This window comes from Mirounga angustirostris, unplaced genomic scaffold (assembly GCF_029215605.1).
Source record: "Mirounga angustirostris isolate CCGP_5_RB_7025 unplaced genomic scaffold, mMirAng1.0.hap1 SCAF_11, whole genome shotgun sequence".
Classification (NCBI taxonomy): Eukaryota; Metazoa; Chordata; class Mammalia; order Carnivora; family Phocidae; genus Mirounga; species Mirounga angustirostris.
The window spans coordinates 26004098-26031817 of NW_026991719.1; the positions used below are offsets into that span (position 1 = coordinate 26004098).

The 27720-nt window shown below is 41.6% G+C and overlaps 1 pseudogene; it reads left to right on the top strand.

Annotated features, from left to right (window-relative positions):
• The first annotated feature begins 16212 nt into the window (after positions 1-16212).
• LOC123842325 (translationally-controlled tumor protein-like) lies at positions 16213-16791 on the top strand (annotated as a pseudogene).
• Positions 16792-27720: the final 10929 nt, after the last annotated feature.

Here is a 27720-nt window from a genome sequence, read left to right on the forward strand (position 1 = left end):
AATTAACAAGTCAGGAAACTACAGATGTTGGCGAGGATGTGGAGAAAGGGGAACCCTCCTACACTGTTGATGGGAATGCAAGTTGGTGCAGCCACTCTGGAAAACAGTATGGAGGTTCCTCAAAAAGTTGAAAAAAGAGCTACCATACGACCCAGCAATTGCACTACTGGGTATTTATCCCAAAGATACAAATGTAGTGATCCGAAGGGGCACCTTCACCCCAATGTTTATAACAACAGTGTCCACAATAGCCAAACTATGGAAAGAGCCCAAATGTCCATCAATGGATGAATGGATAAAGAAGATATGGTGTATATATACAATGGAATATTATGCAGCCATCAAAAAATTAAACCTTGCCATTTGTGATGACGTGGATGGAACTAGAGGGTATTATGCTAAGCTAAATAAGTCAATCAGAGAAAGACAAGTATCATATGATCTCATATGTGGAATTTGAGAAACAAGGCAGAGGATCATAGGGGAAGAGAAGAAAAAATGAAACAAGATGAAACTAGAGAGGGAGACAAACCATAAGAGACTTAATCTCAGGAAACAAACTGAGGGTTGCTGGAGTGGAGGAGGGTGGGAGGGATGAGGTGGCTGGGTGATGGACATTGGAGAGGGTATGTACTATGGTGGGCGCTGTGTATTGTGTAAGACTGATGAATCACAGACCTGTACCCCTGAAACAAATAATATGTTATATATTAATAAAAAAAAGGTATTACAGTAATCCAAAACATGTACAGGCAAGAAAAAACACATAGATAGACCCAAGAGGGATGGCAAAGAGTGATATATTCCAGGGAATAAGAGATTTCGTGTGGTGAAGGCATAATCAATTTGGGGGGGCTGCATATCGAGGAAGACTTAGTAGAAATAATGAAGACATTTATGTGGCAGAAACCAATAGGGCAACAGAAGGATGCTTGGAGATGGTTTGTGTTAGGGAGTTTTGGAGTCTTGATAGAGATAATCAAAACCCTGTAATAAAAGGAGTTTGGGGATGCAAAAAAGACAAGTAAAACTCCAAATATGTTTTTAAATATTTATTTATTTATTTTAGAGAGAGAGAGATAGGGAAGGAGGGAGAGGGAGAGAAGCAGACTCCCCACTGAGCATGGAGCCCAGTGTGGGTCTGGATTCCACAACCCTGAGATCATGACCTGAGCCGAAATCAAGAGGCAGATGCTCAACTGACTGAGCCACACAGGTGCCCCAGCAACACTCCAAATATTGATAATTATGTATGTGGAATACATCATATAAGAGAAGAATTTTTTTTTGTTTTTTAAAGTGGTTGTTTATAACAAAGGGAAGTCATAGGAACAGTCCTGAAACATAGGCTCCAATTCAGGTCAAGGACAAGGGATGCTTCTCTAGCTAGTGAAATTCGGATGATAAGATCCAGGTAGAGGTGAAGAAGGCATGCATCTTGGTATACAATTTTGACAAGACCTCCAAACACCTTAAAATCCTGATGGTGGGCATTTGGACATGAGCACCTAGTATACCAATTCCCCATCCTATTAGATCCAATAACAAGACAAAATACCCCGGTTATGAATGGAATTTTGCAAACATACATTTCCAATTTTTATTGCAGCCCTTAAAAGTAGAGTGATTGCTCTTTACAAGCTGCCAAATCTGTTCTTTATAGCTGCTTAATAAGTTGTTTTACCTGACAGTTGACAAATAACTTGTTTTCAATGTCAAAAATAGTGGTCTTACATTTATTAAGTACTTTATAATTTTTAAGAGCATTTTCTTTTTTTTGAGAGAGAGACTGTGCATGTGCACAGGGGGAGGAGCAGAGAGAGAGGGGGAGAGAGAGAATCTTAAGCAGACTTTATGTTCAGTGTGGAGCCCAGTGCAGGGCTCTATCTCACAATCCTGAGATTATGAACTGAGCCGAAATCAAAAGTTGGTTGCTTAACCACCTGAGTCCTTAAGAGGATTTTCATAAATGCCTTTATTTGTTTTCCAAACAATAAAACTGTTTTGTTCTCAGAGCACTTCTGTGATAAATGTGGGGTATTACCACCTAATTATTACCTATCTGCACCTAATTTTGGAGATGAAAAACAGCTTGCTCAAAAGTCACACTATTGGCTCAGAGCTGGTTTCTACAAAATTCAGTGGTCTTTAAATTTGCCATCACCTTGGAAAAACAGGCTATACTAAACTGAAATAAATTAGAAACTGAATTAGTTGTTGTATAAGTCAGGTTTCTTCAGAGAAACAGAATATATAGACATAGATACATAAATAGATCTTTCTTTCAGAGAGAGAGATTTCAAGTAATTTCCTCATATGGTTGCAGGAGCTAGAAAGTCCTAAATCTGCAGGGCAGGCTGACAAGCTGGAAATCCCACCAAGAAATTAATGTCTTAAGTTGGAAGGCCAACTGGAGGCAAAATTCCTTCCTTCAAGGTGGTCTTTTCTCTTAAGGCCTTCAATTGATTGGATGAGGCCCACCTACATTATGGAGAATAATCTACTTTACTCAAAGTCTAGTTTTTTAAATATCAATCTCATCTAAAAAATACCTTCAGCAACATCTATGCTGGTATTTGGTCAAACAGTTGGATACCATTGCCTAGTCAAATGGACACATAAAATTAACCATTGTGTGTTGGGATTTGGAATGGCTGTAACTCTTATCCTAAATTAATGGCTTAAGCAAGTTAGTGTTCTTTTTTTTTTTAAGATTTATTTATTTGTTTGTTTATTTATTTGAGAGAGAGAGCACACTCATGAGTGGGGGTAGGGGCAGAGGGAGAGTGAGAAGCAGATTCCCCACTGAGTGGGGAGCCCAACGTGGGCCTTGATCCCAGGACCCCAAGATCATGACTCGAACTAAAGTCAGACACTTAACCGACTGAGCCACCCAGGCAACCCCAAGCAAGTTAGCTTTCAAGTCAGTAGTCAAAAGCAGCCGTCCAGAGCTGATATAGTGACTCAACAATCATTAAGTGTTCAGACCCATTCCAGTTTGTTGCTCCATTATCCTCAACACATAGCTTCTGCCTCATGTTCCAAGATGACTGCTTTAGCCTCAACTCTCACATTCTCATTCAAGTTTACAGGAAGAGGGGAAAGAGAAGAGCATCTACCTCCCTTTAAAGATACTTCCTGGGAGTTTCCCATGTCTTACACACATGATCTAGAATTTAGTTATATAGCCACACTTAGTTACAATGGAGGCTGAGAACTACTGTCTTTATTTTGGTGTCTATTGACCTGGCTAAAATTCCAGGAATCTGAACTTGGGAATTCAGGGAAGAAGAAAGAATGGATAGATATTGGAAAGAGGTCTACCATGTACAGATCACTGCACTGAATAACTGAAGGGATGCTATTTCTTCCATGGTCTACACCATAAATTATTCAGAGCTGCTCATATGTGAATGTAAATTAGTGAATGACACATAAAAATATGCTTAGTCTATATATTGTTGAAAAGACTAAACAGATCCAGGGGCACTAATCACCTCACAGTCTATACCATGGATCTTTCTTAATTCTTAATGTACTGAACATGATGGTAAGTGATGACTACATGAAACTAGACATTCCATATGCAGCTGGTTGCACTGCACAGCTAAAGGGGGCATTCACATTCTACTCTTTTCCACAGATTTTTCTGCACTTGATTTTAGCCAAAAGGCCGAGAAGCAATCCAGGGATCTTTCTGGACTCTTTATATGTTCACTGTGGAGGTAAAAGATGGCCACGTAACAGAAGACTTATTCCACGTTCAGTTGTGAGTACTGCACACTCAGATGTTGCCATTCAAACACAATCTATGCCAGCTTTATTTCTGGATTCCTAACATGCTCAAAATAGAGGTAAGTACTGATAATTGCACTGCACAACTCAATTGGTGTCATTTTTTTATATACCATGTAACTTTCTTGACTCCTCATATGGTGTAGTTAGTGACAGTCTCGTAAAAATAAATGTGGACATACTCCACAGTTTAAGGGATTCTATTCATATTATAGTCTATCTCATGAATCTTTCTGGATTTGTCATATATTCGATGTGAAAGTATGTGTTGGCCACATGAAATTAGACTGTGCTATGTGTTTTAAGTACACTGCAAGACAGAAGTGGTGATAATCATATCCCGGTCTATGCCATGGATCTTTCTAATCTCTTCATATGCTCAGTGTGGCGGTAAATAATGGTCATGTGAAAATAAATTTATCCTTGTACATTTGGGTACACTCTACAACTGAAGAGGTGCTAGTCACTATCCGGTAAATTCTGTGGTTATGTCTGGCTTTGTCATATGTTAACGTGGAGATAAGTGATGGTCATATCAGTTTATACTTATTTCACTTACAGTTGGATATACTGTGCTATTCAAGAGCTGAAAGCCACATTCTAGTCTATGCCATAGATCTTAGAAAGATACTTCTTATGGTCAGTGTGGAGGTTAATGATGGCCTTATAAAATTAGATTTACTGCATATACAGTTGTGTGTACTGCACAATTTAAAGGCTGCCAATCACATGATGAGTTCTGGACCCATATACTTGTGGGGATAAATGCCACATTCAAGTAAATATATTCTGTGTAAATTTTGGTGCACTAAAAAATTTAAGGATGTCAATCACATCCTAGTTTGTGACATAGATCTTTCTGGGCTCCTCATATGCTCAATGAGGAAGTAAGTGATTTTGACAGTAAAGAAGGATTATGCAAAATGGAAATCTAAATCACAGCGAGATGGCATCTCACACCTGGCTATTATCAAAAGGATGAAAAAACAAATATTGACAAGGATGTAAAAAAAAGGGAACCCTTGTACACAGTTGGTTGGAATGTAAATTTGTACAGCCACTATGGAAAACAGTATGGAGGTTCCTCGGAAAATTAAAAATAGAACTACCATATGATCCAGCAATTACACTTCTGGGTATTTGTCTGGGAGGAAAAAAAAAAAAAAAAAACGGATGCCTCGGTGGCACAGTTGATTAAGCATCCAACTCTTGATTTCTGCTCAGGTTGTGATCTCAGGATTGTGAGATCGAGCCCCACATCAGGCTCTGTGCTCAGTGTGGAGTCTGCTTAAGACTCTCTCTCCCTCTCCCTCTGCCCCTTCCCCCTAAAATAAGTAAATCTTTTTTTTAAAAAGTGCTACTTTAGGGGTACCTGGGTGGCTCAGTCAGTTAAGCGTCTGCCTTTGGATCAGGTCATGATCCCAGGGTCCTGGGATCGAGCCCTGTGCTGGGCTCCCTGCTCAGCAGGGAGTCTGCTTCTCCCTCTACCCTTCCCCCTGCTTGTGCTCTCTCTCTCTCTCTCATACTCTCTCTCACAAAAATAAATAAAATCTTTTTTTAAAAAAGTGCTAATTTGAAAAGATAGATGCACCCTCATATTCATTGTAGCATTATTTACAATAGCCAAGACATAGAAACAACCTAAATGTCCATCACTGGATGACTCAGATAAAGAAAATGTGGTATTAGGAAAAAGTCTCTTCAACAAATGGTGTTGGAAAAACTGGACAGCAACATGCAAAAGAATGAAACTGAACCACTTTCTTACACCGTGCACAAAAATAAATTCAAGATGGATTAAAGACCTAAATGTGAGACCTAAAGCTGTAAAAATCCTAGAAGAGAGTAATTTCTCTGACATTGGCTGTAGCAACTTGTTTTCTAGATAGGTCCCCTGAGGCAAGGAAAACAAAAGCCAAAATAAACTATTGGGACTACATAAAAATAAAAAGCTTTTGCATGGCAAAGGAAACAACCAACAAAATTAAACAGCAACCTACTGAATGGGAGAAGAAAATTGCAAATGATATATCCAATAAAGGTTTAGTATTCAAAATATATAATGAACTTGTAAAACTGAGCCCCCAAAAAACAAATAATCCAATTTAAAATGGGCAGAAGACGTGAATAGATATTTCTCGAAAGAAGACATCCAGATGGCCAACAGACACATGAAAAGATGCTCAACATCACTCATCATCAGGGAAAGACAAATTAAAACTACAATGAGCTATCACCTCATACCTGTCACAATGGCTAAAATCAACAACCCAAGAAACATCAGGTGTTAGCGAGGATGTGAAAAAGGGGGAACCCTCTTGCACTCTCAGTGGGAATGCAAACTGGTGCAACCATTCTGGAAAACAGTATGGAGCTTCCTCAAGACGTTAAAAATAGAACTACCCTCCAATCCAGCAATTGTACTGCTGGGTATTTACCCAAAGAATACAAAAATACTAATCCAAAGGGATACGTGCACCATGATGTTTATAGCAGCATTATTTACAATAACCAAGATATGGAAGCAGCCCAAGTGTCCACTGATTGATGAATGGATTAAGGAGATGTGTGTGTGTGTGTATGCACACACACACAATGGAATATTACTCAGCCATAAAAACAAAATATTGCCATTTGCAATAACATAGATGAAGCTAGAGAGTATTATGCTAAGCAGAATGTCAGAGAAAGACAAATACCATACAATTTCACTCATGTGGAATTTAAGAAACAAAACAGGAGGGAAAGATGGCAGAGGAGTAGGGGACCCTATTTCAACTGGTCCCCGGAATTGAGCTGGATATCTACCAGACCACTCTGAGCACCCACGAAACCAGCCTGAGATGTAAGAAGATCTGGATCTCTACAAACAGAATATCGCAGGCAGTTGGTTTTGAGGTACGAACCGGGGAGCCGTGATTCCTCGGGCAGATACGGAGGATAAACGGCGGCGGGAGGGTGCCTGGACGTGGGGATCCGACACCGCCGGTGAGTGACAGCCTCCCGCCCTGGGGACAGGGCACAGACTCGCAGACCGGTAGCGGCTGGGAAAGGACTTTAGGGCAGCCCCCGGGGTGGAAAACCAGAGCGGCGGAGTCGAGCACCACGAACTCAGAGCGGCTGGTGGTTTTAGAAGCACAAAGGGCAGAGACGTGCCCCGACCTGGAGGCAGGACTGGGAGCGCTGCGGAGGGGCGCACAACCCAGGCCACTGTAGTTTATAGCAGCACGGACAGAAACGGAGACAGTGTGGCCTGGAGAGCTCACTGAAGAACAGACTGCGGTCTCTCTGCTCCGAGGCAGAGGGTTGGAAATGGTCTCTTCTGCTCTGACTCGTGGAAGAGATGCAGAAAGCCGCCAGGGAAAGGTGCCAGAGAACAAAAGCCCCAAAGACTGATTCCCACTGAGCCCATCCCCCGCCACAGGGGCGCAGGGCAACTCCGCCCAAACAGGGTTGCCTGAGTAACAGCACGGCAGGCCCCTCCCACAGAAGACAGGCTGGGAAAACAAGAGGCCAGGAACCCTAAGGTCCCAAGAAAACAGGTGCATCTTGCTTGGGTTCTGGTCAATAATTTCGACTCTATATATTCCCTCAAACACCCATCAACAGAATGACTAGGAGGAGCCCCCAAAACAGAAAAGACTCAGAGATTATGACTTATGCTGCAGATTTACAAATGGATGCGGATATAACCAAGATGTCGGAGATGGAATTCAGGCTAGCAATTGTGAAGACAATGGCTAGAATGGAGAAATCAATTAATGGCAACATAGAGTCTCTAAGGACAGAAATAAAAGGTGAATTGGCAGAACTTAAAAATGCTATCAATGAGATCCAATCCAATCTAGATAATCTAACAGCTAGGGTAACTGAGGCAGAAGAGAGAATAAGTGACCTGGAAGGCAGTATAATAGATAAAAAGGGAAAAGAGGAGGCCAGGGAAAAACAACTCAGAATCCATGAAAATAGAATCAGAGAAATAAGTGACACCATGAAGCATTCCAATGTCAGAATAATTGGAATCCCGGAGGGAGTGGAGAGAGAGAGAGGACTAGAAGATGTATTTGAGCAAATCGTAGCTGAGAACTTCCCTGATCTGGGGAATGAAACAAACATTCACGTCCTAGAGGCAGAGAGGACCCCTCCTAAGATCAAGGAAAACAGGCCAACACCCCAGCATGTAATAGTAAAAATTGCAAATCTTAGAACCAAGGAAACCATCTTAAGGGCAGTTAGGGGGAAGAGATTCCTTACGTACAGAGGGAGGAACATCAGAATAACGTCAGACCTATCCACAGAGACCTGGCAAGCCAGAAAGGCGTGGCAAGACATATTCAGGGTACTAAATGAGAAGAACATGCAGCCAAGAATACTTTATCCATCAAGGCTTTCATTTAGAATGGATGGAGAGATGCAGAGCTTCCACACCCGGCAGAAACTGAAAGAATATGTGACCACTAAGCTGGCCCTGCAAGAAATATTAAGGGGGGTTCTATAAAAGGAGAAAGACCCCAAGAGTGATCTACAACAGAAATTTACAGGGACAATCTATAAAAACAATGTCTTCACAGGCAACATGATGACAATTAATTCATATCTTTCAATAATCACTCTCAACGTGAATGGCCTAAACGCTCCCATAAAACAGCACAGGGTTGCAGATTGGATAAAAAGACAGGACCCGGGGCGCCTGGGTGGCTCAGATGGTTAAGCATCCGCCTTCGGCTCAGGTCCTGATCCCAGGGTCCTGGGATCGAGCCCCGCATCGGGCTCCCTGCTCAGCGGGAAGCCTGCTTCTCCCTCTCCCACTCCCCCTGCTTGTGTTCCCTCTCTCGCTGTGTCTCTCTCTGTTAAATAAATGAATAAAATCTAAAAAAAAAAAAAAAAAAAGACAGGACCCATCCATATGCTGTCTACAAGAGACTCATTTTGAACCTAAAGATACATCCAGACTGAAAGTGAAGGGATGGAGATCCATCTTCCATGCCAGCGGACCTCAAAAGAAAGCTGGGGTAGCAATTCTTATATCAGACAAATTAGATTTTAAACTAAAGTCTGTAATAAGAGACACAGAAGGACACTATATCATTCTTAAAGGGTCTATTCAACAAGAAGATCTAACAATTGTAAATATCTATGCCCCCAACGTTGGAGCAGCCATCTATATAAGCCAACTGTTAACCAAAATAAAGAGTCATATTGATAACAATATGTTAATTGTAGGAGACCTCAATACTCCACTCTCAGCAATGGACGGATCATCTAAGCAGAAAATCAACAAGGAAACAAGAGCTTTGAATGATACATTGGACCAGATGGACCTCATAGATATTTATAGAACATTCCACCCTAAAACAACAGAATATTCATTCTTCTCGAGCGCACATGGAACTTTCTCCAGAATAGACCATATACTGGGTCACAAATCAGGTCTCAACCGATACCAAAAGATTGAGATTATTCCCTGCATATTCTCAGACCACAATTCTTTAAAACTGGAACTCAATCACAAGAAAAAAATTTGGCAGAGGGCGCCTGGGTGGCTCAGTTGGGTGGGCGGCTGCCTTCGGCTCAGGTCATGATCCTGGAGTCCCTGGATCGAGTCCCGCATCGGGCTCCCTGCTCGGCAGGGAGCCTGCTTCTCCCTCTGACCCTCCCCCCTCTCATGTGCTCTCTCTGTCTCAAATAAATAAATAAAATCTTTAAAAAAAAAATTTGGCAGAAATTCAAACACTTGGAAGCTAAAGACCACTCTGCTCAAGAATGTTTGGGTCAACCAAGAAATCAAAGAAGAACTTAAACAATTCATGGAAATCAATGAGAACAAAAACACACCAGTCCAAAACCTATGGGATACTGCAAAGGCGGTCCTAAGGGGGAAATACATAGCCATCCAAGCCTCACTCAAAAAAATAGAAAAATCCCGAATTCACCAACTAACTCTACACCTTAAAGAACTAGAGAAAAAGCAACAAACGACGCCTAAGCCACACATTAGAAGAGAAATAATTAAAATTAGAGCAGAAATCAATGAATTAGAAACCAGAAACACAGATCAGATCAACGAAACTAGAAGTTGGTTCTTTGAAAGAATTAATAAGATCGATAAACCACTGGCCAGACTTATCCAAAAGAAAAGAGAAAGGACCCAAATTAATAAAATTATGAATGGGGCGCCTGGGTGGCTCAGTTGGTTAAGCAACTGCCTTCGGCTCAGGTCATGATCCTGGAGTCCCGGGATCGAGTCCCGCATCGGGCTCCCTGCTCGGCAGGGAGTCTGCTTCTCCCTCTGATCCTTCCCCTCTCATGCTCTCTGTCTCCCATTCTCTCTCTCAGATAAATAAATTAAAAAAATCTTTAAGAAAATAAAATAAAATTATGAATGAAAGGGGAGAGATCACGACTAACACCAAGGAAATAGAAACAATTATTAGAAATTATTATCAACAACTATATGCCAATAAACTGAGCAATCTGGATGAAATGGAGGCCTTCCTGGAAACCTATAAGCTGCCAAGACTGAAACAGGAAGAAATTGACAACCTGAATAGGCCAATAACCAATAACGAGATTGAAGCAGTGATCAAAAACCTCCCAAAAAACAAGAGTCCAGGGCCTGATGGATTCCCTGGGCAATTCTACCAAACATTCAAAGAAGAAATAGTACCTATTCTCTGAAGCTGTTTCAAAAAATAGAAACAGAAGGAAAACTTCCAAACTCATTCTATGAGGCCAGCATTACCTTAATCCCCAAACCAGGCAAAGACCCCATCAAAAAGGAAAATTTCAGACCAATATCCCTGAGGAATATGGATTCCAAAATTCTCAACAAAATCCTAGCTAATAGGATCCAACAATACATTAAAAGGATCATCCACCACGACCAAGTGGGATTTATCCCTGGGATGCAAGGGTGGTTCAACATTCGCAAATCAATCAGTGTGATAGAACACATTAATAAGAGGAGGGAGAAGAACCATATGGTCCTCTCAATTGATGCAGAAAAAGCATTCGACAAAATACAACATCCTTTCCTGATTAAAACTCTCCAGAGTATAGGGATAGAGGGAACATTCCTCAAGTTCATAAAATCCATCTATGAAAAACCCACAGCGAATATCATCCTCAATGGGGAAAAGCTGAGAGCCTTTCCCTCAAGATCAGGAACATGTCAAGGATGCCCACTCTCACCACGATTGTTCAACATAGTACTAGAAGTCCTAGCAACAGCACTCAGACAACAAAAAGAAATAAAATGTATTCAAATTGGCAAAGAAGAAGTCAAACTCTCTCTTTTTGCAGACGACATGATACTTTATGTGGAAAACCCAAAAGACTCCACCCCCAAATTACTAGAACTCATCCAGCAATTCAGTAATGTTGCAGGATACAAAATCAATGCACAGAAATCAGTTTCATTCTTATACACTAACAATGCAACTGTAGAAAGAGAAATTAGAGAAACGATTCCATTTACAATAGCACCAAAAACCATAAGATACCTCAGAATAAACCTAACCAAAGAGGTCAAGGATCTATACTCTAGGAACTACAAAACACTCATGAAAGAAATTGAAGAAGACACAAAAAGATGGGAAAATATTCCATGTTCATGGATCAGAAGAATAAACATTGTTAAAATGCCTATGCTACCCAGAGCAATCTATACCTTCAATGCCATCCCGATCAAAACTCCAATGACATTTTTCAAAGTGCTGGAACAAACAATCCTAAAATTTGTATGGAATCAGAAAAGATCCCGAATCGCCAAGGAAATGTTGAAAAAGAAAAACAAAGCTGCGGGCATCACGTTGCCCGATTTCAAGCTATCTTACAAAGCTGTGATCACCAAGACAGCATGGTACTGGCACAAAAACAGACATATAGACCAATGGAACAGAGTAGAGAACCCAGATATGGACCCTCAGCTCTATGGTCAAATAATCTTTGACAAAGCAGGAAAAAACATGCAATGGAAAAAAGACAGTCTCTTCAATAAATGGTGCTGGGAAAATTGGACAGCCACATGCAGAAGAATGAAACTCGACCATTCTCTAACACCATTCACAAAGATAAACTCAAAGTGGATGAAAGACCTCAATGTGTGACAGGAATCCATCAAAATCCTAGAGGAGAACATAGGCAGTAACCTCTTTGACATTGCCCACAGCAACTTCTTTCAAGATAGATCTCCAAAAGCTAGTGAAACAAAAGCAAAAATGAACTTTGGGGGCGTCATCAAGATAAAAAGCTTCTGCACAGCAAAGGAAACAGTCAACAAAACAAAGAGGCAACCCACAGAATGGGAGAAAATATTTGCAAGTGACACTACAGATAAAGGGCTGGTATCCAAGATCTATAAAGAACTTCTCACACTCAACACCCAAAAAACAAATAATCAAGTCAAGAAGTGGGCAGAAGATATGAAAAGACACTTCTCTGAAGAAGACATACAAATGGCTAACAGACCCATGAAAAAATGTTCATCGTCATTAGCCATCAGGGAAATCCAAATTAAAACCACACTGAGATACCACCTTACACCAGTTAGAATGGCAAAAATGGACAGGGAGAGAAACAACAAATGGAGAGGTTGTGGAGAAAGGGGAACCCTCTTACACTGTTGGTGGGAATGCAAGTTGGTACAACCACTTTGGAAAACAGTGTGGAGGTTCCTCAAAAATTTAAAAATAGAGCTACCCTATGACCCAGCAATTGCACTCCTGGGTATTTACCCCAAAGACACAGAGGTAGTGAAAAGAAGGGCCATATGCACCCCAATGTTCATAGCAGCAATGTCCATAATAGCCAAACTGTGGAAAGAGCCGAGATGCCCTTCAACAGATGAATGGATAAAGAAGATGTGGTCCATATATACAATGGAATATTATTCAGCCATCAGAGAAGATGAATACCCACCATTTGCATTGACATGGATGGAACTGGAGGAGATTATGCTAAGTGAAGTAAGTCAAGCAGAGAAAGTCAATTATCATATGGTTTCACTTATTTGTGGAACATAAGGAATAACATGGAGGACATTAGGAGAAGGAAGGGAAAAATGGGGGGGGGGGAATTGGAGGGAGAGATGAACCATGAGAGACTATGGACTCTGAGAAACAGTGTTTTAGAGGGGAAGGGGGAGGGGGGATTGGTTAGCCTCATGATGGGTATTAAGGAGGGCACGTATTGCACGGAGCACTGGGTGTTATACGAAAACAATGGATCGTGGATCACCACATCAAAAACCAATGATGTATTGTATGGTGACATACAGTAATAAACATAATAAAATTAAAAAAAAAAAAGAAAATGAAGGATGAAATCTACGCACATCCAAATCTAAAAAAAAAAAAAAAGAAACAAAACAAATGAGTAAAGGGGAAAAAAAGAGGCAAACCAAGAAACAGATTCTTAACTATAGAGAACAAACTGATGGTTACCAGAGGGGAGGGTTAAACAGGTGATGGAGATTAAGGAGTGTGCTTGTTGTGTTGAGCACTAGGTGATGTATGGAAGTGTTGAATCACTATATTGTACACCTGAAACTAATATAACACAGTGTGTTAACTGGAATTAAAAACTTTTAAAAAAGAAAATATGGTATCTACATGTTTGTGTGTGTATGTGTGTGTGGGTACATATATAATATGTATTATATATTATGTGTCTTGTATATATATATTATATATAATATAGATATATATGTATTTCCATATAATACATATAATATGCATCATATATATAATCTTTGCATATAGTATACATATAATATATTGTGAATACAATGTATATATGGCCCAATATTATTCAACCATAAAAAAGAATGAAATCTTGCCATTTATGACAGTGTGGCTGGACCCTGAGGACATTTTGCTAAGTGGAATAAGTCAGGCCAAAGAGGTTAAATACCATATGATCTCATTTATATGTTGAATCTTTAAAAAAAAATGAGCTCATGGGTATAGAAAACAGACTGGTAGTTGCCTGAGGTGGAGAGTAGTGGTGTGTGAAGTGGGTAAAGGATGTCAAAAGGTACAAATTTCCAGTTATAAAATATGTCATGAGGATATTGTGTACAGTGTGGTGACTATAATTAATAATACTATATTGCATGTTTGAAAGCAGTTAGGAGAGGGACGCCTGGGTAGCTCAGTCCGTTAAGCCTCTGCCTTCAGCTCAGGTCATGATCTCAGGGTCCTGTCTGGCTCCCTGCTCAGCGGGGAGTCTGCCTCTCCCTCTCTCTCTGCCTCCCCCCACACACGCTCGTGCTCGCTCTCAAATAAACAAATAATCTTTAAAAAATAAAAAAGAAAGTAGCTAGGAGAGTAAATCTTGAAAGTTCTCATCATGAGGAAAAAAAAAAAACTTACATGAACTCGATCAAAGGTGCCCGGGTGGCTCAGTCGTTAAGCGTCTGCCTTCGGCTCAGGTCATGATCCCAGGGTCCTGGGATCGAGCACCACATTGGGCTCCCTGCTCAGCAGGAAGCCTGCTTCTCCCTCTCCCTCTCCCTGCTGCTTTCCCTGCTTGTGCTCTCTCTCTGTGTGTCAAATAAATAAATAAAATCTTAAAAAAATAAAACACAAAACCCTTGCACCTATGTATGGTGATGGATAGTAACTGGATTTATTGTGAACATTTTGCATTATATACAAATATCAAATTGTTACATTCTACACTGGAAACTAATGTTATATCAATTTTTTAAAAAAGGACTGTTCCATGAAAAATTGTGTGCACTATACACTCCAAGGCTGCCATCCCTATCAGTCTATATCATGGATCTTTCCTGTTTATATTCCCAATGTAGGGAAAATGATGGTCTCATCAAACTAGATTTATCCCATGAGTGGTTCTTTGTCCAGCATGTTCAAGCATTGCCACTCATACAACAGTCTGGTGCCATGGATATTTCTGGACTTCTGATATGATCAATGTGGAGATAACCAAGGGCATCATAAAAATGAAATATTCCTTGAACTTTGGGTACACTGCACAACTCACAGGGTGCCATTCATATACTATTATTCTATATATATTATATACAATGTGTATTTCTGAGGTTCATATAGGGGTAAGAGATTACCAAATGAAAGTAGATATATTCAATACACAAACGCATGCAGTGCACAAATGAATGGATTTCATTGACTCTGTGGTCTAGTCCATGGTGTTTTCTAGACTCCTCTATTCTTAAAGTTGTAATAAGTAATGCCCACACGAAAGTAGACTTATTCCACACGCAGTTCAGTGCAATGCACAACTGAAGGAGTGCAATTCACTGTCTTACCTACTCCATGCATATTCGTGGACTCCTTGCTTCTTACCATGGAGGTATGTAATGGCCACAATAAATTAAACCTATTCCATTTGCTGTTAATTGCACTCCAAACTCATTTAGTGCCATTCACATCACAGTCTGCACCAGGGACCTTTCTATCCATGCTCATGTACAGGGAAATTTTGGGCACATACAAGTAGACTGAGTATGGTTGTAGGCACTGTGTACTTAAGATAAGTCATTCACATCCTAGTCTTCACCATGGAGTTTTTGGATCCCTGATGTGGTCAGTGTGGAAGGAGTGATGGTTACATGAATGTCAAATGGTTCCATGTGCAGCTGTGTGCTCTGCACACTCAAGCGTGCCGTTTACATCTTACTTTGTGACATGGATTTTTCTGGATTCTCCCAGGGAAGCAAGTGATGGCACATGAAAGTCAGTTTATTCCATTTATATTGTGTATGCAGGAGAAGCAGGTGGCCAGGCAAAGACTTAGAAGCAAAGAAACTGAGCAGGATCATCCTCAGAGGGTCAAGGTCACCAAACTCCAATAGCCTACTTCCATTTGTTATTTTCCCAGGAAAACCAGAATTTTTTTGTCTTTTTAAAAGATCTACATTACCTTGAAAACATTCTCACTATTTTGCTCTTAATCTGACACAAAAATATAATTCCTTAAGCATTTGCCATGTTTTGGACACACTACGAAGCCCTTTACATATTTTATTTCATTTATTCATTTCCATGTCCTCATGAATTAGATACTAGTCATATCCCTTTTTTTTTTTTTAAGATTTTATTTATTTATTTGACAGAGAGAGAGAGAGAGACAGCTAGAGAGGGAACACAAGCAGGGGGAGTGGGAGAGGGAGAAGCGGGCTTCCCGCCGAGCAGGGAGCCCGATGCGGGGCTCGATCCCAGGACCCTGGGATCATGACCTGAGCCGAAGGCAGACGCTGAACGACTGAGCCACCCAGGCACCCCCATATCCCATTTTTAAAAATGAGGAAACTGAGCTTTCTTCTCACCCTCTCCACCCTCTTCCCAGCACTGCTCTGGCTGCACCACGTTTGCTCAGAGCTCCCGGCTCCTGCTAAGCTAGCACCACCATCCTTTTTCTCCAGCCACCATCATGATCAACTCCCAGGACCTCATCTGCTAGGATGAGATGTTGTCCACCATCTACAAGATCTGGGAGATGGTACAGAGGCTGTGCCTGGAGGTGGAGGAGAGGACGGTCAAGAGGACGGAGGGTAACACTGATCACCCGCTCACTGTGGGAAATGCCTCCACCTCCGAGGGTGAAGGTACAGAAAGCACAGTCATGCCTGGTGTTGCTACTGTCCTGAAACATCACTGGCAGAAACCAGCTGCACCGAAGAAGCCTACGAGAAGTACGTCAGAGATTACATGAAATCGATCAAAGGCAAACTTGAAGAACAGAGGCCAGAAAAAGGAAAACCTTTTATGACGGGCTGCAGAACAAATCAAGCACATCCTCGCTAACTGCAAAAACTACCCGTTCTCCGTTGATGAAAACACGAACCGAGGTAGCATGGTTGCTCTGCTGGACTATTCTGGGGATGGTGTGACCCCATATAGGATTTCCTTTAAGGATGGTGTAGAAATGGAAACATGTTAATGAACTTGGCTATGACTTTGGATGTATCACCTGTTGCCATAAGAAGCTGCAGCTCTTCAGCCACACGACATCAGGACTTAGATGAATGGGACTGATACCACCTTGGGCTCTTCATTTATTTCGACCTTGACTTATTTGGAGTGAAGCCATTTATTAAAAAAAAAAAAAAAGTAAAAAATAAACATGTCAGGTAGGTTGTCTACAAATAAAATTCATATAAGCTAGAAGAATGAGGTGGTGCCTGGGTGGTTCAGTCAGTTGAGTGGCTAACTCTTGATTTCGGCTCAGGTCATGATCTTGGGGTCGTGGGGTCGAGCCCCACATCAGGCTCTGCGCTTAGTGGGGAGTCTGCCGGAGATTCTCTCTCTTCCCCTCCACCTCCCCCCGCTCTCTCTCTCAAATGGGTAAATAAATCTTCAGGGAAAAAAAATAAACAAATGAGGAAACTGAAGCACTTAATACAGCTGTTAAGTAATAAAGCCAAGATTCAAATTTAGGTCAATCTGAAACCAGAGCTCAAAGTATGCAATCTTGTTAATATCTCTTTAAACTATGTTGTCATTCTACTAATGGTCTTTTGAACAGAGAAATTTAGCGCTTCATAAATATTGCATTTTGGAAAAATGGAAAGTTCATTGAAGGAAAATGTGAGCCAGGAGATCTCAGACTGTCATATGTATAAAGTGCTGGATTAATTAATGTGTTCCAGTGGCTGAGATTTCATTGTATTCAAAGGAGATTAAATTTAAGATTTAAAAAATTATGATGGTAGCCTACCCTTGGTTCTTTGCCTAATAAAACAGTCAAGTATGACTGAAGCAAAAAGGGTTTATCCACCCCTCTCAGAGGGAGCTCAGTTCACATTGTGAAAAGTGAGTTACTGCAGAGATAAAAAGAATGTGTCTAGATGAAGCCATTCCAGCAGTGTCTTCTTCCTGCTGGGCTTGAGCCTTCACACAGATCCTGAGACCGTATCTCAAAACCTTCCTAAAAGCACCAGTATATGCGTTAATAAATACATCATTGAAAAGTGAAATTAAACTAAAGCCCCTAGGAAAAGAAAATGAATACTCTAGGAGAGTGACTCTAGCTAAATTGGCCAACATAATTAAGTGCTAGCTTTCAGATCACTCCAGTCTGTCAGTCAATGCAGTATTGAACAGCTAACAAATTAGGGAGACACGGTCGTCACCCACAAACTTCTGTTTATAAACACCAGATGTTTCTGGAACCACTACTTTTGCTGGGGAGGTTTAATTTTGCCTTGCAGTTCAGTAAGATTGGAGTAGTTGGAATATATTCTCAAAGCTGAAGTATTCCTGAGCTTATGGAACAACCAGTAACAAGTATACTTATCTTAAAAGTTGAGCTTCTGTGATGAGCAATTCTATGAATATTGAATGCCTTTTAACCTATATGATACCACCCTTGACTGATTTTTTTTTTTTTTTGGAGGGCCTAGGTTCAGTCTAAAGGATTTCAGTGTGAAGTACACCAATAGAAAGTTTTTTTTAATCTTAATTTAGTTTCACTGTGTTTCCACACTCCTGTGTATGTATGTGTGTGGATACACACCAACAATATCTTCTCTTAAAATAAATATACCAACAGGGGCACCTGGGTGGCTCAGTCGGTTAAGCGGCTGCCTTCGGCTCAGGTCATGATCCCAGAGTCCTGGGATCGAGCCCCGCATCGGGCTCTCTGTTCAGCAGGGGGCCCGCTTGTCCCTCTCTCTCTGCCTCTGCTTGTGTTCCTGCTCTCGCTGTCTCTCTCTCTGTCGAATAAATAAATAAAATCTTAAAAAAAAAAAAAATTAGAAGCCAAACTTTGGTTACCTGGGGTGCTCCCTTAATAAATAAATAAATAAATAAATAAATAAATAAATAAATAAATAAATAAATAAACCAACAGAAGGAGACTTATTTCTACCTTCCTTAGATGTGTAATTTATTTTTTAAATAGAAGTGTTAGCAACACCATCAAAGTCTAACTTCCTCAAACCTGAAGATGCCTCCTGAGCCTTGGATTTTTATTTCCATTTACTCTGTTCCTGAGTCTCATCTGTGACTTAATATGGAAACATACACCTTGTTTGGCTTGCAGACTAAGAGACAGTTTTTGCCATGATTGCTTGAGCATTTATGTTAATGCATCATTTGGATTTCTGTTGCTAGAAAAGATGGAGTAACAGGGCCTGGATTTACAGGAACAAAGTTATGAAACAACAGTTTTCAAAACATTGGACATTAGACAATGAAGGACAGTAATCCCTGAAAAACAGGAAACATGCTAGGTAAGCCCTATGATTGCCCCAGAAAATTGAATCCGATAATATATAAAAAGGATAATACATCATGATCAAGTTGGGTTCACCCAGGAATACAAGGCTGGGGTTTTTTTTATTTTTTTAAATATTTTATTTATTTATTTGACACAGAGAGATTGAGCACAAGCAGCTGGAATAGCAGTCAGAGGGAGAAGCAGGCTCCCCGCTGAGCAGAGAGCCCGATATGGGGCTCCATCCCAGGACCTTGGGATTATGACCTGAGCCAAAGGCAGATGCTTAACCAACTGAGCCACCCAGGCACCCCTACAAGGCTGGTTTAACATTAAAAAGTAATCAGTAAAGGGCTGTCTGGGTGGCTCAGTTGGTTAAGCATCTGCCTTCGGCTCGAGTCATGATCCCAGGGTCCTGGGATGGAGCCCCGCATCAGACTCCCTGCTCGGCGGGGAACCTGCTTCTCCCTCCTCCCGGTCTTGTGCGTGTGCGCACTCTCTCTCTCCCTGTCTCAAATAAATAAAATCTTTAAAAAAAAAGATAAAGAATATTTCACTCCCAAAAGCTTCTTCACATCCCTTTGTAATCTTTCCCTCCTGCACTCTTCATCCCCTTGGCCCAGGCAACCCCTGGTGTATTTTTTGTTGCTGGTGATTAGTTTGCATATTTCAGAGTTTTATATAAGTGGAATCATGCAGTGCATACTCATTTCTGTTTGACTTTTTAATACAGCAAAAGTATTTTGAAATTCATCTTTGTTGCTGTATGTACCACTAGCCCATTCCTTTTTATTGTTTTTTTTTTTAAAGATTTTTTTGGGAGGGCACCTGGGTGGCTCAGTCGTTAAGTGTCTGCCTTCAGCTCAGGTCATGGTCCCAGGGTCCTGGGATCAAGCCCCGCATCAGGCTCCCTGCTCCACGGGAAGCCTGCTTCCCCCTCTCCCACTCCCCCTGCTTGTGTTCCCTCTCTTGCTGTGTCTCGAAAATAAAAATATAAAGGATTTTTTTTTTAAATTTTATTATGTTACGTTAGTCACGATACATTACATCATTAGTTTTTGATGTAGTGTTCCATGATTCATTGTTTGCGTATAACACCCAGTGCTCCATGCAGAACGTGCCCTCTTTAATACCCATCACTGGGCTGACCCATCCCCCCACCCCCCTCCCCTCTAGAACCCTCAGTTTGTTTCTCAGAATCCATAGTCTCTCATGGTTTGTCTCCCCTTCTGATTCCCCCCCTTCGTTTTTCCCTTCCTACTATTATCTCTCTTTTTTTTTTTTTTAAACATATAATGTATTATTTGTTTCAGAGATACAGGTCTGTGATTCAACAGTCTTACACAATTCACAGCGCTCACCATAGCACATACCCTCCCCAATGACTATCACCCAGCCACCCCATCCCTCCCATCCCCACCACTCCAGCAACCCTAAGTTTATTTCCTGAGATTAAGAGTCTCTTATGGTTGGTCTCCCTCTCTGGTTTCATCTTGTTTCATTTTTTCCTTCCTTCCCCTATGATCCTCTGCCTTGTTTCTCAAATTCCACATATCAGTGAGATCATATGATACTTGTCTTTCTCTGATTGACTTATTTTGCTTAGCATAATACCCTCTAGTTCCATCCACGTCGTTGCAAATGGCAAGATTTGGGGGTTTTTTGATGCCTGCATAATATTCTATTGTGTATATATACCACATCTTCTTTATCCATTCATCTGTTGATGGATTTCTTGGCTCTTTCCATAGTTTGGCTATTGTGGACATTGCTGCTATAAACATTGGGGTACAAGTACCCCTTTGGATCACTACATTTGTATCTTTTTTTTTTTAAAGATTTTATTTATGTATTTAATTGACAGAGAGAGAACACCAACAGGGGGAGTCGGAGAGGGAGAAGGAGGCTTCCCGCCAAGCAGGGAGCCAGATGCGGCGCTCGATCCCAGGACCCTGGGATCATGACCTGAGCCGAAGGCAGTCGCTTAACCAACTGAGCCACCCAGGCGCCCCTACATTTGTATCTTTGGGGTAAATACCCAGTAGGGCAATTGCTGGGTCATAGGGTAGCTCTATTTTCACTTTTTTTTTTTTAAGATTTTTTATTTATTTATTTGACAGAGAAAGAGAGACAGCAAGAGAGGGAACACAAGCAGGGGGAGTGGGAGAGGGAGAAGCAGGCTTCCTGCCAAGCAGGGAGCCCGATGCGGGGTCCTGGGATCGCCAGGACCCTGGGATCATGACCTGAGCCAAAGGCAGACGCTTAACGACTGAGCCACCCAGGCACCCCTATTTTCAACTTTTTGAGGCACCTCCATACTGTTTTCCGGAGTGGCTGCACCAGTTTGCATTCCCACCAACAGTGTAGGAGGGTTCCCCTTTCTCCAAGTCCTCGCCAACATCTGTCATTTCCTGACTTGTTAATTTTAGCCATTCTGACTGGTGTGAGGTGGCATCTCATTGAGGTTTTGATTTGGAGTTCCCTGATGCCAAGTGATGTTGAACACTTTTTCATGTGTCTGTTGGCCATTTGGATGTCTTCTTTGGAAAAATGTCTGTTCATGTCTTCTGCCCATTTCTTGATTGGATTATTTGTTCTTTGGGTGTTGAGTTTGATAAGTTCTTTATAGATTTTGGATACTAGCCCTTTATGTGATATGTCGTTTGCAAATATCTTCTCCCATTTCTGTCAGTTGCCTTTTGGTTTTGTTGACTGTTTCCTTTGCTGTGCAGAAGCTTTTTATCTTGATGAAGTCCCAATAGTTCATTTTTGCCCTTGCTTCCCTTGCCTTTGGCGATGTGTCTAGGAAGAAGTTGCTGCGGCTGAGGTTGAAGAGGTTGCTGCCTGTGTTCTCCTCTAGGATTTTGATGGACTCCTGTCTCACATTTTAGTCTTTAATCCATTTTGAGTCTATTTTTGTGTGTGGTGTAAGGAAATGGTCCAGTTTCATTCTTCTGCATGTGGCTGTCCAATTTCCCAACACCATTTGTTGAAGAGACTATCTTTTTTCCGTTGGACATTTTTTTCCTGCTTTGTCGAAGATTAGTTGACCGTAGAATTGAGGGTCCATTTCTGGGCTCTCTATTCTGTTCCATTGATCTATGTGTCTGCTTTTGTGCCAGTACCATACTGTGTTGATGATGACAGCTTTGTAATAGAGCTTGGAGTCCGGCATTGTGATGCCACCAGCTTTGGTTTTCTTTTTCAACATTCCTCTGGCTATTCGGAGTCTTTCCTGGTTCCATACAAATTTTAGGATTATTTTTCCATTTCTTTGAAAAAAGTTGATGGTATTTTGATAGGGATTGCACTGAGTGTGTAGATTGCTCTAGGTAGCCTAGACATTTTCACAATATTTGTTCTTCCAATCCATGAGCATGGAATGTTTTTCCATTTCTTTGTGTCTTCCTCGATTTCTTTCGTGAGTATTCTATAGTTTTCTGAGTACAGATTCTTTGCCTCTTTGGTCAGATTTATTCCTAGGTATCTTATGGTTTTGGGCGTAATTGTAAATGGGATCGACTCCTTAATTTCTCTTTCTTCTGTCTTCTTGTTGGTGCATAGAAATGCAACCCAAAAGACTCGACCCCAAAACTGCTAGAACTCATACACGAATTCAGTAAAGTGGTAAGATATAAAATCAATGATTTTAAATTCTTTAGAAGCTCAGGGTGGCCTGGGTGGTTCAGTCAATTAAGTGTCTGATTCTTTTTTTTTTTTTTTAAGATTTTTTTAATTTATTTATTTTGAGAAAGAGAATGAGAAACAGAGAGCATGAGAGGGAGGAGGGTCAGAGGGAGAAGCAGACTCCCTGCTGAGCAGGGAGCCCGATGCGGGACTCGATCCCGGGACTCCAGGATCATGATCTGAGCCGAAGGCAGTCACTTAACCAACTGAGCCACCCAGGCGCCCAAGTGTCTGATTCTTGATTTCAGCTCAGGTCGTGATCTCAGGGTCATGAGATTGAGCCCTGTAATGGGCTCCAGGCTGGGCGTGGAGCTTCCTTTAAGATTCTCTCTCTTCCGGGGCACCTGGGTGGCTCAGGTCATGATCCCAGGGTCCTGGGATCGAGCCCCGCATCGGGCTCCTAGCTCCACGGGAAGCCTGCTTCTCCCTCTCCCACTCCCCCTGCTTGTGTTCCCTCTCTCGCTGTGTCTCTCTCTGTCAAATAAATAAATTTAAAAAAAAAAAGATTCTCTCTCTTCCTCTCCCTTTGCCCCTCCCCCCAGCCATAGAAAAGAATGAAATCTTGCCATTTGCAACGATGAGTATGGAGCTAGAGAATATCATGCTAAGCAAAATAAGTCAAAGAAAGACAAATACCATGTGATTTCACTCACATGTGGAATTTAAGAAACAAAACAAATGAGTGAAGGGAAAAAGAGAGAGAAAAGCAAACCAAGAAACAGACTCTTAACTATAGAGAACAAACTGAGGGTTACCAGAGGGGAAGGTTAAACAGGTGATGGGGATTAAGGAGTGTGCTTGTTTTGTTGTGCACAGGGTGATGTATGGAAGCATTGAATCGCTATATTGTACGCCTGAAACTAATATAACACTGTGTGTTAACTGGAATTTAAATAAAAACTTTTTTAAAAGGTGAAGAGAATGCTACAGAAGATAGGAAGAGAAGAAACAGGGGCATTTGAAACCCCTAGACTCAACATAGAGTGCCCAAGGAAGATACCCCTCCCTGAAGGCTGAAATCCAGATCTTTTTGAGAAGTCAGGGTCATGACTAAGTGGATGAAAGAGAAGTCATTGTGGTGTCAAGCCAGTAGAAGTTGCCAGAAACCCACTGGTAACTTGCAAGAGAAAATCTATCCTCTAGGATTCCTGGGAAGCCGTTCACAGGGGGGTGTCTCACAAGAGGCACCCTGCTATAAAACCACTCCCGATGGGTGCCAGGGGCAACTTCTGGACAATAGATGCTGACAGCTTCTGTGCACTGTGGGACCTGTGTACTGGTGAAGCCCACCATCTAAATGGTCCTGCAGAGAAAGCCCATCAGAGCATGATGGGAAACCCTTTCCTCCTGCAGTGTCTCCTCAAACCCCTTACAAAGCTTAACACTGCAGCCAGCAGAGGACAGTTTCAAGGGTCCTGACCCATTTTCCCACCTGCAGGTGAAAAGGGTAAATTTGGACCTGAACATCAAGGAAGCAATAACTGGCACAGGAAGTGAGAAAGGAGGAGAGGAGGCAGTGCACAAAGTGATGAAGACCTGGGAGATGACCATATAGCTCACCTCCCACATGCCTGCAAGGTTCTGAGGAACAAAGGAGCTGAGTGTTGGTCCTTCTCATTCCTCCAGCCATAGGATTTTGGATCAGTTACTATCTCTCTGCAGATAAAAACAGGGGTTTTTTTTAATTTATTTATTAGAGAGAGAGAGAGAGAGAGCGCACACACGAGCACGCAAGCAGGGGGAGGGACAAAGGTAGGAGCTGAGGTAGGAGCTTGATGCCAGAACTCAATCCCAGGACTCTGGGATCATGACCTGAGCCAAAGGCAGATGCTCAACTGACTGAGCCACCCAGGTGTCCCTAAATACAGTTTAATACTTGCTCTGGGTCCCACCTGTATTCCCTTCAGAAAACTATGGTGGGGCATCTGGGTGGCGCAGTCGGTTAAACATCCAACTCTTGGTTTCACTCAAGTTGTGATCTCGGGACCATGAGATCGAGCCCTGCCTTGGGCTCTATGCTCAGTGCAGAGTTAGCTTGAGAGTCTCTCTCTTCCTCTCCCTCTGCCCCTCCTGCTCATGTGTGCGTGCTCTCTTTCTCTCTCTAAAATAAATAAACCTTAAGGAAGAAAGGAAGAATGAAAGGGAGGGGGAAGGAAGAAAGGGAGGAAAAAAGAAAGGGAGGGAAGGAGGGAGGACCGAAGGAAGAAAGGAAACTATGGTATCTCAGGTAGGAAGGAGTATCCCCATCCTCCACGGTCTTCACCTCACTGGCTGTATTTACAAGGTGGCTGATGAGGGCCAACAAGGGTTTACCTGAAAGGGACGGCTTGAGCAGACTAACAGTATAGTCATTTACCCAACTTACCCCTCCCCAGCAGGCAACCAAAAAGAAGAGGAAGGGCAATGTAAGAAACATTCATTAAGCGTTCCTTACCCAGTGAGCACTTGTGTACACACTATACATGTATGTATACATTTTATACATGTACATTTTACAGAAGAGGCATCTGAAAATTAGTAACTTGTCCACATGGTAGGGCTGTGATTTCAACTCCTCGCTTCTAATTCTGGTTCCAGAGTTCAGTTCACTAATCCACGTGGAATACTGGCTCTCCACAGGTATCACCAAGATAACTTGTTGATAAGACAAAGCTGGGTTTACCCTTACTGCAGTAAAAGAGAGCAACCTTGACAGAACTTTGGGTAGGGAGGTGAAGCCAGGATGTTAGGAGATATTCTAGTCTGGCTTAAGGAAGGCCTTTCGTGAGGAAGTCTTGGTTAGGATTAGGTAAGGATGGCGATGTCATAATTTAGGATTGGTGACCACAACGAGGTGAGGATTTTTAAGGCAAGGAATTCAGAGTCCGGCAGGGAGTGATGTGTCTTTCAGGAAGTTCTTGGAGTGAGCAATAAAGTTATTTGCAACTGTTATCTTCTTGGGCAAGAATCTGCTGAGACAGCAAGTTAAGGTGAAGACAGCAAAGTATGAAGTAATAAAGTCACATTACTGAGTGTAGACAGTAAGCTCTTTGGGTGTATATGGTTTAGGTTGTCATCCATAAAGGTTTTTCTTTTCTCCTTCTTGATGGTTACATTCAAGCATGATGTATGACAAATTATTCTGTTAATGGAATGATCATTAACCAATTTCAATATTAAGGCCGCTCAGCATAATAACTAACTCTTGTGTAGTCCTTTCTATGTGCTCTTTGTATCCTAGCTCATTAAACCATTGTACCTCTGTGGATAGGTGCTATTTTCATCTACATTTTATGGATGGCGAAGTGATGCACAGAGAGGTTAAGTAACTTACTCCTGTTCACAGTGCATTAGGCAATTGAGCTGGGATTTGAACCCAGGCAGTCTAACTCCTTTTTAGGACCTAATTACTAGTATACTAGTATACTAATTAGTCCATGTTAGGGTTTTACAGTTACCGTTCCTTCAAATCATCTGCAATTCATATCATTCAGATCAGAGGTGATTCAGATTAATCTATTGCCCAAGGTTATCCAGTTAATAAGTTATGGCCTTCAAACTAAATTTGCAGACTTCCTCACCTGAGTAATTCTTTTCCCCACCCCCCACTCGGTCTTCTATAACTACCTCTTGATTTCCAAGGAATAATTAACAAATCCATGGGGTGCCTGGGTGGCTCAATTGATTGAGTGTCAAGTCATGATCTCAGGGTCCTAGGATCTAGCCCTGTGTTGGGCTCCCTGCTCAGCGGGGAGTCCGCTTTTCCCTCTCCCTCTGCCTCTGCCCACAACTTGTGTTCGCTCTCTCTCTCTCTCTCTCAAATAAATAAATAAAATCTTTTTTTTTAAAGATTTTATTTATTTATTTGAGAGAGAGAGAGAGCACATGAGAGGGGGGAGGGTCGGGAGGGTCAGAGGGAGAAGCAGACTCCCTGCTGAGCAGGGAGCCCGATGTGGGACTCGATCCAGGGACTCCAGGATCATGACCTGAGCCGAAGGCAGTCGTTTAAGCAACTGAGCCACCCAGGCGCCCAATAAATAAAATCTTTTAAAAAAATCCATTAGTATTGTCCAACAAAGACAAAATACACCAAAAAATCTAGTTCTGTATTAAGTTAGGGGTCTCTGCAGGTTAGAGCAGGGACTGAATTCTAACTGCTTCTGTACAATAGAATAAGAAAAAAAAGAAGTTTCATGTTCTAGCTTTGGAGTAGCTTCACTAAATGACTTTCATTAAAAAAAGTGACTGAAAGTAATAATCTTTGACTTAGAACAAATATTTAACTTTTATAATAGAAATGTAAACAGAGCAATGATTTGCGATTTCTCAACATGTTCCTTCTTGCTGAAGGACATTTAACTAGTTTTGACCTATAGTCAGGATAAGCTTAGTGCACCCTCAAAATTTCCAACAGTAAGGACCCACAGACAAGAAAGATAAGCCTTGACTTAAACCTTATTTGGCAAAGAGAAAACAAAGCGTGGCACCATTAAATTTCGAATGCTAAAGATTTTTTTTTTTTTTTGCTCTTAACTCAGGAAATCTTTAGAGAAGTCATTAGGGTTGACCTTCTTTTATTCTTTAACAGAATAAAACTGTTCTCTCTTTTAGTTGATGTGCCTTTTGTTCTGGACTCCAAAGTTGATGGACAAGTTGATATACAGTCACTATGAGTGTGGGGTGAGGGGGGGTGGGGAACAAGAGGTGTGTAACTTACAATTGCCAATAAAGATATAACCTTTCTTTGTTGTGCATTTCACAAGCAGATTACATAACCTTTTGGGGATATGTCATCAGCACCAGCAACATATTTTTTTAAGTTTTTATTTTTTTTTAAGATTGAGTTATTTATCTGAGAGAGAGAGAATGAGAAAGAAAGCACAAGCCAGGAGGAGAGGCAGAGGGAGAAGCAGGCTCCCTGCTGAGCGGAGAGCCCAACGCAGGGCTTGATCCCAGGACCCTGGGATCATGACCTGAGCTGAAAGGCAGACGCTTAACTGACTGAGCCACCCAGGCGCCCCTAGTTTTTATTTTAACTCCAGTTAGTTAACATAC